This window comes from Dryobates pubescens, chromosome 31 (genome assembly GCF_014839835.1).
Source record: "Dryobates pubescens isolate bDryPub1 chromosome 31, bDryPub1.pri, whole genome shotgun sequence".
Lineage (NCBI taxonomy): Eukaryota > Metazoa > Chordata > Aves > Piciformes > Picidae > Dryobates > Dryobates pubescens.
In genome coordinates, this window is record NC_071642.1 from 5,165,921 (window position 1) to 5,182,203 (window position 16,283).

Genomic DNA, 16,283 nt, shown 5'->3' on the forward strand with positions numbered 1-16,283 from the left:
TGGTGAAAATGGATTTATGTGGGGAACTGGTGGCTAATGGTGGATTTATCTGGGGGAACTGGTGGCTGGAATGGGTTTATCTGGGGGAACTGGTGGCTGGAATGGGTTTATCTGGGAGAACTGGTGGCTGAAAGTGGATTTATTTGTGGAACTGGTGGTGAAAATGGATTTATTTGGGGAATTGGTGCCTGAAATAGCTTTATCTGGGGGAACTGGTAGTGAAAATGGATTTATGTGGGGAACTGGTGACTAAAAGTGGATTTATCTGGGGGAACAGTAGCTGAAATGGATTCATTTGGGGGAACTGGTGGCTGAGATGGATTTATCTGGGGGAACAGTAGCTGAAATGGATCCATTTGGGGGAACTGGTGGCTGAGATGGATTTATCTGGGGGAACTGGTGGCTGAGAGTGGATTTCCTGGGGCAGGGAGGCTGGGGAGAGGGGAGGAAGGTTGAGAGTTCATAGCTTGTGTTGATTAGGTTCCAGGAGGTACTTTTTGGTCTTAGGGTATCCTCTGCATAATTCCTGTGTGGATGTCTCAGCTGAGAGCACACAGCAGCAGAAGGGGCAGGGGGAATCTTGTGCCACACTAACCAGTTGTACAAGCTGTTGGGATCCCAAAGCCTGGGGAAGAAAGTAGCTCCCAGAGCCTTTATCACATCCACAGTGGTGAGAGCAGGGGAACCACCTGGGCACTAAGAGCTCAGCTTAGTGAGTAGGGTTCAGCTCCTTGGGAGATCTCCCATGCCCAAGGGGCTGAGAGTGTTTGGACTCCTCACAGGGGTTTGTGTTCCTTGGCACTGCTCATTTGGAGCACTGCAGGAGGGCTCAGCTGCACTCTGCTGCTGCTCTGCCCAGGTGCTGCTGTGGGGAAGCTCAGCTGGGGCTGCAGGCAGGGGCAGCTCTTTTCCTTCTGAGCAGTCTGCTGTGGTTCTTGTTCTGTAAACCTGTCCCCTTGGAGTTCCTGCTGTTGAATTAAAGCTGTCTCACACAGCAGAGCTGCTTCTAGTCTGCATCTGGCCCCTGCCTGGCCTTCTGGTGCTCTGCCTCTGGTGGCAGTGGAGGCTCTGTGGCATTTCTGTGGTGAGCTCCACTCTGAGATTGGGACCTTGGTACTGGGGAGCACAGAGTGGGACTTGGGGAAAGTCACTTTGTCCTTGCTGCAGAGTCCTGCTGTGTCCTCACTGCCAGGGTGTGCTGTCTGATGGCACAGAGTCCCAGACTGCTTTGGGTGGGAAGGGACCTTCAAAGCTCACCCAGTCCAAGCCCCTGCACTCAGCAGGGACATCCCCAACCAGAGCAGGTTGTTCAGAGCCCCAAACAACCTGACCTGCACTGGTGCCAGGGATGGGGCAGCTCCCAGCTCTCTGAGCAGCCTGGGCCAGGCTCTCCCCAGCCTCAGGGTCAAACATCTCTCCCTTCTCTCCACTCTCAGTCTCCCTCTTCTAGTCTCAGACCATCCCCCCTTGTCCTGTCCCAACAGGCTCTGCTCCAAAGTCTGTCTCCAGCTTCTTTATCAGCCACTTCAGGTCCTGGTGTGGTCCTTTGAATCAGCTCCAGCAGTTTGTTACCCTCCTGAGGCTGTTCTTTGGCTCATGGCACTCCAGCTCTGACAGTTTGTTTTTCACCCCCCACTCACTATCTCCTAATGTTTTTATTTGCTCTTAGTTGAATCTCAGTGCACTGCAGGCTTAAGGGACACCACAGCCTGGGGGAGGGTTGAGATGTTTTGATGCCTTGAAGATCAAGGTAGAATTGCTGCCAGCTTGTGGGCCAGTTGTGGACTATTGTGTCCAGTTCTGGGCTCCCCAGTTCAAGAGGGGCAGGGATATAGTGGAGAGAGTCCAATGGAGGCTGAGGATGCTGAAGGGACTGCAACATCTGATGAGGAAGGGCTGAGAGCCCTGGGGCTGGTCAGTCTGGAGAGGAGAAGGCTGGGAGGGAATCTGATCAGTGTCTGTAAATACCTGAGGGGTGGGGGGCAAACAGCAGGGGCCAGGCTGGGCCTGGCTCTTCAGTGGTGCCCTGTGACAGCACAAGGGGCAGTGGACACAAACTGGAACCCAGGAGGCTCCACCTCCACATGAGGAGAAACTCCTTTGGTGTGAGGGTGCTGAGCCCTGGAGCAGGCTGCCCAGAGAGGTTGTGGAGTCTCCTTCTCTGGAGACTTTCCAACCCCACCTGGCTGTGTTCCTGTGTGAGCTGCTCTGGGTGACCCTGCTCTGGCAGGGGGCTTGGGGTGGATGACCTCCAGGGGTGCCTTCCAACCCCTCCCATTCTATGCCTCCATGATTCCTTTGTTTCCCCCACTCTCCTCTCCCTGTACAGCTCCTTCCTTCCTTCAGTCCTTTAAAAGGTTTATTGATCTTCCCATTCCTATGGAGGACACCAAAAAAGGGGCCCAGGACTCCTGTCACATCCAGAGAGACTTTAAACATCTTCACCTGCCTATCCAGATGGGTAAGTAAGGAAAACATCCCTGGGAGGTGAGCCTGGTGGTGTGTTGCTGCAGCAAGAACTGCAGTGGTTTGACCTACCACAGCCATGGCTGCTGGGCACAGTCACAGAATTGTCAGGGCTGGAAGGGACCCCAAGGCTCAGCCAGTTCCAACCCCCCTGCCATGGCCAGGGACACCTCACACCACAGCAGGCTGCTCACAGCCACCTCCAGCCTGGCTGCAAACACCTCCAGGGATGAGGCTTCCACCACCTCCCTGGGCAGCCTGTGCCAGGCTCTCACCACCCTCATGGGGAAGAACTTCTTCCTACCATCCACTCTGAATCTCCTCTCCTCTAACTTGAATCTCTTCCCCCCAGACCTATCCCTCCCTGACACCCTCACAAGTCCCTCCCCAGCTTTCTCATAGCCTCCTTCAGATAGTGGAAGGCCACAAGAAGGTCTCCTCAGAGCCTTCCCTTCTGCAGACTGAACAGCCCCAGCTCCCACAGTGCTCTGCCATCCCAGAATCCCATCAGGGTGGGGCTGGAAGGGACCTCTGGAGATCACCTAGAGAAGGCAGGATCAGAAGGTCACAGAGGAACACTTCCATGTAGGGTTTGAATGTCTCCAGAGATGGAGACTCCAGCACCTCTCTGGGCAGCCTGCTCCAGGGCTCCACCACCCTTCAGTCACAGAATTTCCTCCTCATGTTCAGATGCAGCTTCTGATGGGCAAGTTTGTGCCCACTGCCCCTTGGCCTGGCACTGGGCACCACTGAACAGAGCCTGGTGCCACCCTGCTGACAGCCACCCTTGAAGTGTTGCTCAGCACTGATCAGATCCCCCTCAGGCTGCTCTTCTCCAGCCTAAAGCCCCAATGCTCTCAGCCTGTCCCCACCAGAGAGGTTCCACTGCCCTCAGCACCTTGGCAGCCCTTTGCTGTGCCCTCTCCAGCCACTCCCTGACCTCCTTGAGCTGGGGAGCCCAGACCTGGATGCATTACTCCACCTGTGGCCTCACCAGGGCAGAGTAGAGGGGGAGGAGAATCTCCTTCAACCTGCTGGCCACAGTCTTCTTGATGCCCCTCAGGATGCCCTTGGCCACCATGGGGCATAGCCCCTAGGTGGAGAAAGCAGCTGGTTGCTGCTCCAGGGGTACCTTGATTGGTAATGAACACACTTGAGGAATTGAGTGGGGCTGGGCAGAGCCTTCCTGAGAGTGCAGCAGCTGCTAGCTGGGAACTTGTTAACAGATCAATTTTACCTCCACCTGGAGCAGGCTGCCCAGAGCCACAGCAAGTCTGGTCTTGAATGTCTCCAGGGATGGAGCCTCCACCACCTCCCTGGGCAGCCTGTGCCAGTCTCTCACCACCCTCCCTGTGCAGAGCTTCCTCCTGATGTCCAACCTAACCCTGCCCTGCTCCACTTCCAAACCATTGCCCTTTGGCCTCTCCCCACAGCCCCTTTGGAGCAGTCCCTCCCCATGCTGCCTGCAGCTCCCCTGCAGGTACTGAAATGCAGCTCTGAGTTCTCCCTGGAGCCTTCTCCAGGCTGCACAGCCCCAACTCTCCCAGCCTGTCCATACAGCAGAGGTTCTGCAGCCCTCTGATGATCTCTGTGGCCTCCTCTGGACCTGCTCCATCAGCTCCAGGTCCTTCCTGTGTTGAGGACTCCACAGCTGGACACAACCCTGCAGGTGAGGTCTCCCCAGAGCAGAAGGGCAGGATCCCCTCACTCCAGCCCTGACCACACTGCTTTGGATGCAGCCCAGGCTGCCCTTGGCCTCCTGTGCTGCCAGTGCCCATTGCTGGCTCCTGCCCAGCTTCTCCCCCCAGCAGCACCCCCAAGTCCTTCTCTGCAGGGCTGCTCTGGATCTCGTCACCCCTAGCCTGGACTGCTATCAAGAGTTGCCCTGACCCAGGTGCAGGACCTTGCACTTTGCTTTGTTGAACCTCCTGAGGTTCTGAGCTGTTGTAAAGCTGCTTGAGCTGGAGCTGCAGCTGCAGTGACCTGGGCCTTGTCCTGCCCTGTGTGCGCTGTTTGGGCGATTGCCACTCCAGCAGCAGCCCCGGGCTCAGCCGAGGGAGGTTTGGGTGTGCTGAGAGAGTTTAATCCTCTGTGGAGATAAGCTGTGAGCACAGCCTGATTGTCCTGCCAAAGATCCCTGCAGGGGAGGATCCCACCCAGCGCTGCTGAGGTCTTTCTGTCTCTCTGGAGAGTGGAAGTTGGGCTACATCCCACCCGAGTCCACAGGAGCTGCCTTCCAACGCTGTGTCATGCTCAGTCAGGTTTTTCTTGTTCTCTCTGGAAGCAGCAGCTTGGCTCATTCCAGAGGACACTGCTTGGAGCAGGTGGGGGCTGGACTGCTCTGGATGATGTCAGTAGATAGGATGAGGGAAAAGAAAAACCTGGAGTTGGGGGGAAAAAAAGAGAAAGCAAACTCCTGCTCTGGGCTGGTGCAAGGGCTTGGAGCTGTTCCACTCAGCTGGCCCCAGGGTGGTGAGCTCCCAGCGGTGCTTTCACTGCATCCTAGGTGGAGGAAATGGTGTGCAAGCGGTGGAAAACAAAGACACAAACAAACAAGGAGTTTGTGTGGCTCTGGGTTCGGTTTGGGCTTCGCCTGCAGAGCTTCTGGAGGTGACTCTGCCCAGGAAGAGTTCAGTCGGTGCACATCGGGGGCTGGACTTGCTGAGCTGGGTGTTGAGCAAGGACAGGGAGGAGTCTGCTTGCCTGTAAACTGAGCACATCGAGGGAAAAGAGTCAGGGCTGACATGGCTGGGCTCTGGGCATCGTGGAATCAGAGAACTGTTTGGGTTGGAAAAGGCCTCTGAGATCATCCAGGCCAACCAGCAACCCAACCCCGCCATGGCCACAGGGTTCTGGAGCACCTCCAGGGCTGGGGGCTCCACCACCTCCCTGGGCAGCATCTTCCAAGCCCTGACCACTCTGGCAGCAAAGAAATTTTTCCTCCTCTCCAACCTAACCCTCCCCTGGCACAACTCCAGGCCATTTCCTCTCCTTCTATCACCTGATCCTAGGGAGCAGAGCCCAACCCCCACCTCCCTGCAGCCTCCTCTCAGGGAGGCTGAGCAATGAGGTCTCCCTCAGCCTCCTCCACACTAACCACCCCCAGCTCCCTCAGCTGCTGTTCCCCAGCCCTGTTCCCAGACCCTTCCCCAGCTTTGTTGCCCTTCTCTGGACCTGCTGCAGCCTCTCAGTGTCCTGGGAGTGAGGGCACAAAACTGACCCCAGGATTCGAGCTGTGGCCTCCCCAGTGCCCATCCAGGGGCACCATCCCTGCCCTGCTCCTGCTGCCCACACCACTGCTGCTCCAGGCCAGGCTGCTGCTGCCCTTCTTGCCCACCCTGGGCACTGCTGCCTCATCTCCAGCTGCTGGCACCCAGCACCTCCAGGTCCCTTTCTGCTGGGCAGTTTGCAGCCACTCTGCCCCCAGCCTGGAGCCTTGCTGGGGTTGTTGTGACCCTTGGCAAGCCTCTCCGTGTGCAGGATGTGGTGTGCCAGCTGTGAGGAGTTGTCTGGAGACATTACACCCAAAGCAGCAGTTGGGATTCATGGGGCAGTGATGCTCTTGTTCTGCTTCCCAGGTGAGAGCAGCCTGCCTGGAATGAACTTTCCCAGTCACAGACCATCAGTTCCTGTGGGAGCTGCAAGCAGAGGCTGGGTATGAGGCAGACCCTGCTGACTGACAGCTCTACATCAGTGCTGCTTTAGCAGCTGCTGGTCCGAGAGGTTTTGCTTCTTTATAGTTCTAACCTCAGGGCTGCATTTCAGTACCTGCAGGGGAGCTGCAGGCAGCCTGGGGAGGGACTGCTCAGAAGGGGCTGTGGGGATAGGCTGAGGGGCGATGGTTTGAAAGTGGAGCAGGGCAGAGTTAGGTTGGACATCAGGAGGAAGCTCTGCACTGTGAGGCTGGGGAGACACTGGCACAGGCTGCCCAGGGAGGTGGCTGAGGCTCCATCCCTGGAGTCATTCAGGCTCAGCCTGGCTGTGTCCCTGTGCAGCCTGCTCTGGCTGGAGCTGTCCCTGCTGCCTGCAGGGGCTTGGCCAAGCTGCCCTTGGAGGCTCCCTTCCCACCGGGGGCCATCCATGACCCTAAGACATTGTCCTGCTGCTGCTTCCTGCTGCTGCTTCCCTCTAACGTCAGGGAATGCTGAATGGCAAAGTGGCTGCAGGCTCAGAGCAGAAATCCCTTCCGACCTGCAGCCCTCCAGCCGAAAGCTGCTCCGGGGCTGGCTGGGGCAGGTGCGGAGCGAGGCGGCAGCAGGAAGTGGCACTGCTTCCACATTGCTGCCCTGTTGCTTCCCTGTTCCCTCCCCACTGCCTCCCTGTTCCTGCCCACTGCTTCCACATTGCTGCCCTGTTGCTTCCCTGTTCCCTCCCCACTGCCTCCCTGTTCCTGCCCACTGCTTCCACATTGCTGCCCTGTTGCTTCCCTGTTCCCTCCCCACTGCCTCCCTGTTCCTGCCCACTGCTTCCACATTGCTGCCCTGTTGCTTCCCTGTTCCCTCCCCACTGCCTTCCTGTTCCTGCCTACTGCTTCCACATTGCTGCCCTGTTGCTTCCCTGTTCCCTCCCCACTGCCTCCCTGTTCCTCCCCACCGCTTCCCTGTTCCTTCCCCACTGCTTCCCTGTTCCTTCCCATCTGCTTCTCCCCCACTGCTGCTTCCCTGTTCCTTCCCCACTGCCTCCCCTTTGCTTCCCCATTCCCTCCCCATTCCTTCCCTGCCACTTCTGCGTTGCTCCCCTGTTGCTTCCCCAACACTTCCCATCTACTTCCCCCCTCCTTCCCCGTTCCCTCCCTGCTGCTTCCCCTCTCCTTCCCCGTTCCCTCCCTGCTGCTTCCCCTCTGCTTCCCCGTTGCCTCCCTGCCACTTCCCCACCACTCCCCTGATCCTTCCCCTGCTCCTTCCCTGCTCCATCCCCACTGCTTCCCCGCCACTTCCCTGTTCCTTTCCCATCTTCTTCCCCATTCCCTCCCCACTGCCTCCCATCTGCTTCCCTGTTCCTTCCCATCTGCTTCCCTGACGCTTCCCTGTTTCCTCCCCACTGCCTCCCTGCTGCTTCCCCATTCCTTCCCATCTGCTTCTCTGTTCCCTCTCCACTGCTTCCCCGTTCCTTCCCGCTGCCTCCCATCTTCCCTGTTGCTTCCCATCTGCTTCCCCATTCCCTTCCCCACTGCTTCCCTGTTCCCTCCCTGTTGTTTCCCCGTTGCTTCCCTGTCATTTCCCTGTCAGTCCTGGCTTTTGCTGTGCCAAAGCAGTGTTTGTGGCTGCACAGCTCAAGGCTGTGCAGGTTTTCCTGAAAGACTTTCAGTCCTGGGCTGCTGCCTGCCCTTGTGCCCAGCTCAGGTCACTCTGCAGCCTCCCAGGTGCACTCAGCCTGGCTGAAGGCACAGAAGCTGCTCACCTGCAGCTCTCTTGCCAGGCTCATTCCTGGGCTTGGATGTTGATTCTCCTCTTCTCTCCTTACAGTTTCTGCCCTGTTAGTTATTCTTCCCTGGCTGCCTTGGTTTGGGCTCCTGCTTCTCAACCTCTCTTCATCCTTTTGAGGTCATTAGGGAATATTTTTGCCTTTCTCCCCTCCTGGCTGACACTGAGGTTCACCTCTGGCAGCTGCAGCACTTCTGCACATGGGGCTGTTCTTCAGTCACTTCCCCTTGGGAGCTCTTTCTGATGCCAGGGAGGTCCAACCTGGCAGCTTCCTCCAGGCTCTCCAGCAGCAAGTGCAGGTTGAGAGCAGCCACTGCAAACAGCCAGAGGCCTTGGGACCTCAACTCCCTGAACCCCAGCAGGGAGGGTTGGAAGGGACCTCTGGAGGTCATCCACTCCAACCCTCTGCTCAAGCAGGGCACCCACAGCAGCTTGCCCAGGAACACAGTGGCCAAGGGGGGGTTGGAAACTCTCCACAGAAGGAGACTCCACAACCTCGCTGGGCAGCCTGCTCCAGGCCTCCAGCACCCTCACAACAAACAAGTTTCTCATGTTCAGATGGAACAACCTGGCTTCCAGTTTGAGCCCCTTGCCCCTTGTCCTGTCCTGGGCACCACTGACAAGAGTCTGGCCCCAGCCTCTTGAGTTCTGTCCTTTATCTCTCGCTGAGCATTGCTCAGCTCCCCTCTGGGGCTGCTTTTCTCCAGGCTCTCGGCCCCAGGGCTCTCAGCCTTTGCTGCTCACAGAGCTGTTTCAGGCCCCTCAGGAGCTTTGGAGCCTCCACTGGACTCTCTCCAGCAGTTCCCTGGCTTTATGGAACTGGGGAGCCTAGACCTGGACCCAGTAGTCCAGACAAGACCTCACTAGGGCAGAGTAGAAGGGGAGGAGAACCTCCCTCAACCTGCTGGCCACACTCTTCTGAATGCACCCCAGGAGCCCCTTGGCCTTCTTGGCCACAAGGGCACATTGCTGGTGCCTGGGCAACTTGTCCACCAGCACTCCCAGGGCCTCCTCCATGAGGTTGCTTCCCATGGAGCAAGAAAGTCAGGAAGTGCTGACATTTAAAAGCAAAGTCTTGTCCTCAGCAGCAGTGTGGTCCTGGCCCCTGCACCTGCATTGCTCACTGCCTGGGGGGCTGGTAAGCCACCCACAGACCCAGCTCTTCCTTCTGATGCTACCTGGTTGCCTGGGGTTGGTTTTCCTTCCACTCCTACTCTTTCCCACTTTGCAAGGAGGTAGAGAAAGCAGAACTTCTGCCAGGACAGCTGTTCCCTCAGCACTTGTGACTCATGTCCTTTCTGGCTGGCTTTACAGAGAGCTGCTTCTGCAGGGCTTGATTCATAGATCCCTGCATTCACTGAATGGCTTGGGTTGGAAGGGACCTCACACAGCATCCAGTGCCACCCCTCCACCACGGGCAGGGACACCTCACAGGTGGCTCAAGACCCCTTTTCCACCCTGGAAAAGAAGGTTGGGTGAGGTGTGTAGAGAAGGTGTTTAAAGGGGGAGGGGGTGGCAGAGTGTGGGCTTCCTGAAGCAGCAGTCAGGTTTCCAGGGTTAACTCTGCAGTCAGCCAATCCTGGCCACTGGGAACTGCATCTGTGAGAACAATCTCCAGTGAGACCTGGCCAGGCTGCAGAGCTGGGTGGAGAGGAACCTCATGAACTTCAAGGAGGGCAATGTAGGATCCTGCACCTGGGGAGGAAGCACACCCCCTGCAGCAGTCCAGGTGAGGGGGGACCTGCTGGAGAGCAGCTCTGCAGAGAAGGAGCTGGCAGTGCTGGTGGCCAGCAGGTTCACCATGGGCCAGCAAGGGGCACTCATGGCCACGAAGACAAGCTGTGGGTGCCCCATCTTTAGCGGTGGGCTTGGACTGGATGGCCTCCAGAGGTCCCTTCCATGCTGGGATTCTGGGCTCCTGTGACCTGCTGGCTGGCTGGGAGAGCAGCCCAGAGCAGGGATTGCTGAGGGATGTTTACAGAGATGAAGCATTGGTGAGAAGGAGAACCAAACCAGTTTGAACTTCAGGAGCCACCAGCTTGGAGCTGAGTTTGTCAGGGTTGTTGGTTAGCCACGTGCCTGACCTTGGTGGGCACTGATAGGAAGTGAAGTGCTAGTGATAAACAGTATGTAGTGAGGAGGGGATTTAAGTGTGAATTCATTAATTCCTCTTGATATTCTGTGAACTTTTCTTGCCTTGCAGAGTGGTGAATGGAAATTGTAGGGCAAGGGGGAGTGGATTGAAGCTTGAGGAGGGGAGACTGAGAGTGGAGATGAGGAAGAAATTGTTGAGAGTGAGGGTGGGGAGAGCCTGGCAACAGGCTGCCCAGGGAGGCTGTGGATGCCCCCTCCCTGGAGGTGTTCAAAGCCAGGCTGGATGAGGCCTTGAGCAGCCTGGGCTGGTGGGAGGTGTCCCTGCCCACGGCAGGGGGCTGCAAGTGGATGATCTCTGAGGTCCCTTCCAACCCAACCCATTCTGTGGAGCTATGAAATAGTTCAGACCAGCCAGAAGTGGGCAATGAACGACCTCTGAACTGGTTTGTCTGTAGCTGAAAGTTCAGGAACTCCTTAGCTGGAGGAATCTGCTTTGATCTGCAGGTACAAATGAGACCTCTCTGACAGAGACACCCCCAGGTCAGAGCTGTGGGAGGGAGATGGCTACCAAGAAGTTGTTACTTGGTGGTGGTCGTGATTTGAGTCCAGTCTGCTGCCCTGCCTTAGCCTGCTGAGGACATTGTATGAGGTTGAGAGAGCTGAAGGGCTGTAAAACTTGAAAGCTTGGTGCAACATCCTTTATTTTTCATGCTTTTGTCTGATCTGCAATTAATTCCTGGCCTTCCATCGAGTGGCTGCTCCACAGCTTCTCAGAAGTCGTTACCTGAAGGCAGCTTCTTCATTAAGCAGATGCATGAAGCAGCTCTGTGCTAATGGCTTCACCCAAAGAGCCTTTTCTGGGTGCTGCTGCAGCAGGGAAATCCCTGAAGAGAACCTGGTGGTGGCAGGAAGAGGCAAAGGAACAAAGGCTGCTTGGCCCCTTGGTGCTGAGAGAATCACAGCTCTCCATGTTTGGAGTTCTGTGTACAGGTCACAGAGCCACAGAATGGGTTGGGTGGGAAGGGACCTCAGAGATCATCCAGCTCCAACCCTCTGCCATGGGCAGGGACACCTCCCACCAGCACAGGTCACTCAAGGCCTCATCCACCTCCAGGGAGAGGGCATCCACAGCCTCCCTGGGCAACCTGTGCCAGTGTCTCACCACCCTCACTGTCAAGTCCTCCTCTCCAGTCTCCATCTTCCCTCTCCCAGCTCAAAGCCATTGTTCCTCATCCTGGCACTCCCAGCCCTTGTCCAAAGTCCCTCCCCAGCTCTCCTGGAGCCCTTCAGCTACTGGAAGGTTGCTCTGAGGTCTCCCTGGAGCCTTCTCTTCTCCAGGCTGAACAGCCCCAACTCTCCCAGCCTGTCCCCACAGGAGAGCTTCTGCAGCACTCTGATCATCTCTGTGGCCTCCTCTGGACCCTCTCCAGCAGCTCCAGGTCCTTCCTGTGCTGGGGGCCCCAGAGCTGGAGGCAGTGCTGCAGGTGGGGTCTGAGCAGAATCCCCTCCCTGTGCTGCTGCTCTCCCTGCTCTGGCTGCAGCTCAGCACTCAGTTGCCTGCTGGGCTGCCAGGGACCAGTGCTGGCTCCTGGGGACTTTGTCACCAGCTGACACCCCCAAGGCCTTCTCCTCCAGGGCTGCTCTCAGCCACTGCTCATCCAGCCTGGATTTGTGCTTGGTCAGTTGTAGCTTGAGCCTCCAGAGCAGTTTCTGCATGTCAGGCTGACACTGAGCTCTGTCACCTTGAGCTGCCTCCATATGTCGCTCCCTCAGTCAGCGACTTTGGGAGATGATTGATCTCAGGCTTAGGTCATTTTTCAAGTCCCAGATCTTGTCAATCTGTCTGGCTCCACCTACATGCAGTGATTCAGCTCCTGATGTGCTGAAATATTCCCTTAAGCCTTCCCACACACAAGGAAGGGCTTTTTTAGAATCCTTCTCTAGGCTACATCACCACCTCTTCTGCACTGTGCTCAGAGCCTGGGCTTCTGCCTGCTGTCTGCAAGAGCCTGAGGAACAGCACAGAAAGTGGAGTCTGGGCTCCTGGAGGAGAGCAGTGACTGCAGGAGTTCTGAGGAAGTGGTTTTTTCCCTCCCCTTAAATCTAGGATCATTTTGATAGCATTTGGCTAACGTGGTGTGGTTGGGATTTGGGGAACTGTGAGGTGTGTTGGGGTTTGGGGTGTCTGTAATCCCCTCTTTGGGCTGGTCTACAAAGGGACATCTTTAGAGGAGAAGGCATATTCCACTTGGGGTGTTGAAACTTCTGCCTTGGTGCACCTGACCTGCAGGAAGAGAGCCTCTGGCAGGGCTGTGCCTGGGGAGGGTCAGGCTCAGCAGCACAGACTCATACAATTGGTTCAGTTGGAAGAGACCTTTAAGATCATCAGCTCCAACCCAACCCCACCATGGCCACCAAACCATGGCCCCAAGTGCCATGACCACAGGGTTCTAGAACACCTCCAGGGCTGGGGACTCCACCACCTCCCTGGGCAGCCTGTGCCAATCCCTGACCACTCTGGCAGCAAAGAAATTTCCCCTCCTTTCCAACCTAACCCTCCCCTGGCACACTTCAGGCCATCTCCTCTCCTCCTGTCAGTTGTTCCTAGGGAGCAGAGCCCAACCCCCACCTCACTGCAGCCTCCTCTCAGGGAGCTGTAGAGAGCAATGAGGTCTCCCTCAGCCTCCTCTTCTCCACACTGAACACCCCCAGCTCCCCCAGCTGCTCCTCATACAATGCCCTCCCAACCCCTCAGCAACCTTGTTGCCCTTCTCTGGACACCCTCCAGCCCCTCAGTCTCTTTCTTATCCTGTGGCACCCAGAACTGAGCCCAGCACTCAAGCTGTGGCCTCACCAGTGCCCATACCAGGGCAACCTCCTCTCAGGGAGCTGTAGAGAGCAGTGAGGGCTTGCCTGGCTCTGGTGGCACCAATTATCTGCTGCAGTTACATCTCTCTGTGCCCCCCACCCAGAGAACAGCTCGAGGGGCTGTCACCTCCCTGCTTTGCCTCAATTCCTTGAACACATACAGGGGCTTGCAGTTGTCACCTGGGGGGACACCTGGGTTCTGTGAATGGTCAGAGACTAAAGGAGAGCACAAAGAGAGAGCAGAGCAGTGCCAGTGTGCCCTGGTAGGAAACAGGGACACCACCCAGGGGGTAGGCTTGGATGCAGCAAGCTAGAACCTTCCCCTTCTCTTGTGGCCAGGGCAGGTGAATCCTCTGCAGGGTTGTGTTATGGAGCAGGTCCAGAGGAGGACCACAAAAATGATCAGGGGTTGGAGCAGCTCTGCTACAAGGACAGGCTGAGGGAGCTGGGAGGGGTTCAGCCTGGAAAAGAGAAGGCTCCAGGGGGAGCTGCCTGCCTGTACCTGAAGGGGCTGCAAGAAGGCTGCACAGGGACTGTTCCCAAAGGCCTGCAGGGACAGGACCAGGGGCAATGGCTTCAAACTAGAGCAGAGCAGATTGAGATTGGATGTGAGGAACAAGTTCTGCACCAGGAGGCTGCTGGAACAATGCAACAGGTTGCCCAGGGAGGTGTCTGAGACCCCATCCCTGAAGATACTCAAGGTGAGGCTGGACAGGGCTCTGGGCAAGCTGATCTAGCTGAGGATGTCCCTGCTGAGTGCAGAGGGGTTGGAGTGGCTGAGCTTTGGAGGTCCCTTCCAACCCAAACCATTCTCTGATTCCATGAGGCAAGTGCCAGACAGAGCCTGGGAAGGTCTTCAGCTTATGCTGTGCTGCTTTCCCAGTGCCCCTGGACACTGAGCTCATCTCTTCATGGTGGAGCCTGGTTTGACAGTGGTGCTGCCTTCAGCCCAGGTCTCTCCAGCATAGCAAACTCCCCAGAGCACTGGAAGAGCAAAACCAGCAGCGTCTGGGGATGGCGCCGCAGCTCCCCAGGTGGGTTTGAAACCCCCAACCCCCTCCCCGCCACGTACAGCACTGCTGGTGGGGCCTGGGAGATGCTGAGGTGGTGGCAAAGAGGCTGTTAGGCAGTACTGGCATTGCATGAGGGCAAGAGGAGCTGTTCAGGCAGGCTCAGGGACAGATGTGGTCTCCTGTGTCGGTGCAGGTGGCTCAGAGGAGCTCACACAGACACAGTGTTGGGCACTGAGGAGTCTGCACAGCCCCACAGGTTGTTAGGGGCTGGAAGGGACCTCTGGAGAGCATCCAGTCCAGACCCCCTGCCAGAGACTCATAGAATGGCTCAGGTTGGACAGGACCTCAGATATCATCTCCTCCAACCTCCATCCCATGAGCAGGGTCATTTCAACTAGACTCAGCTGCTCAAGGCTTCATCCAGCCTGGATTTGAACATCTCCAGGGAGGAGGCATCCACAGCCTGCCTGGGCAACCTGTTCCAGAGTCTCACCACTGAAGAACTTCTTCCTCAGCTCCATTCTAACCCTGCTCTCCCTCACCTTCAAACCACTCCCCTTTGCCCTGTCTCCAGACACCCTCACAAAAAGTCCCTCTCCAGCCTCATCTCAGTCTCTGGTGGTCCCTTCCAACCCCCACCCCCATTCTATGCTTCTGTATCTCAGACCCTGTTTCTCTCAAGGCCACCAGAGCCTGCACATTCCCACACCAAAGCTTAGTTTCACTTCCAGCATGGTTGAAAAGCCACAGGTCAGAAGTTGGCTTCACCAGCTCCTAGGTGTTCACCAAGCTTGGACTGGAAGCAGTAACTCAGAACCACAGAATGTTAGGGGCTGGAAGGAACCTCCAGAGATCATCCAGTCCAACCCCCTGCCAGAGCAGGAGCACCCAGAGCAGGGCACCCAGGAACACATCCAGGAGGGTTTGGAACATCTCCAGAGTGGGAGACCCCACAGCCCCCCTGGGCAGCCTGCTCCAGGCCTCTGTCACCCTCACAGGGAAAAAAACCTTTTCCTTCTGCTGCCATGGAACTTCCTCTGCCTCAGCTTCCACCGCTGCCTCTTGTGCTGGCATTGGGCATCACCCAGCAGAGCCTGGCTCCAGCCTCTGGGCACTCACCCTGCACATCTCTATCACCAGCTATGAGGTCACCTCTCAGGCTCCTCCTCTGCAAGCTACAGAGCCCTCAGCTCCCTCAGGCTCTCCTCATAAGGAAGATCTTCCACTCCTTAATCATCTTTGTGGCTCTGTGCTGGATTCTCTCAAGCAGTTCCCTGAGGTCCCTCTTGACCTGAGGGGCCCAGAACCGGACACAAGATTCCAGATGTGGCCTTCTACACTTTCTGGATGTCCAAGAAGCTGAGGAGGGCCTGGGTTGCACTGCTCTGCCTCGACTCATGGCAAGCCACTCTTCTTGCTGGTTTAGTGTGTGTGGGAGGGGGGTTTCAACCTGCTGGCTTAAATATTCTGGGAAGTGAGAGGGGAAGATGTCTCCCAGGCAGCTCCTGTGGCTCAGCCCTGCTGGCTTTGCCCTGCAGGAGAAGCTTCGTTGCACAGTAGGTGCAGAGCACGCCTGGAGCCTGCCAGCTCTCCCAACAGCTCATGGCAGGGGGAAGACAGGAGTGAAGTGGGAGGATTCCAGAGCTGTGCTCATGCTGATGCAGGCACCAAGGAGTCTGGATGGATATGGATGGATCTCCAGGAAATTGAGCCATGAACGCTTGGGGGGGAACAGAAGTTGCTGCAGACTCCTGCAGCAGCCATCCAGAAAGAGCTGGTGGGAGGTCACTGAAGGTAAAACAGGAGGAGAGGAAGCTTCTTACCTGCTTCCAGGAAACCTCTTTAGCATCTGGGAGGTGTTTGCTTTAGCTGGCCTGGAAGGAAGCCATAGCTCCTGGTGGGAATTACCTCTCTGGAAAGAGGGATAGAAGTTTAAGGTGACCCATTTGGAGTACCAGAGGGTGAAAGTCCTCCTGCCCAGGGGACTCACCAGCTGAAGGGCAGAGCTAAGAAGCACAAGCACAGCCCAGGTGGCTGATGTTTGAGCCACTGACCAGCAGGAGTTAATGTTTGCTAGGATCTGAGCAGAGAGTAGGTGGCTTGCCACGGGGGTGCAAGACCAGACACTGCTGGCTCTTGCAAATGAGAACAATCCCAAGGGCTGAATTAGTCCCAAAACCAGAGACTGGGAAAGACAGTCCTGTGAAAATGGAGAAAACAAGGCTGGAGAATAGGAGCTGTGGAACTGGAGCACCTTGGGTGTTGGAGGTGTAGTGGGGGGGCTGGTGAGTGTCAGAGGGAGTTTGTGTCCTGTGCCAGGATGGGTCCTTAAAGCTGTGCCTGTGGAAGGTCTCTGTACAACAGCCTGGGTGGAAGAAAGGGATTTGGAGGCGATCTGTGGTGAGCCTCTGGGGGGAAG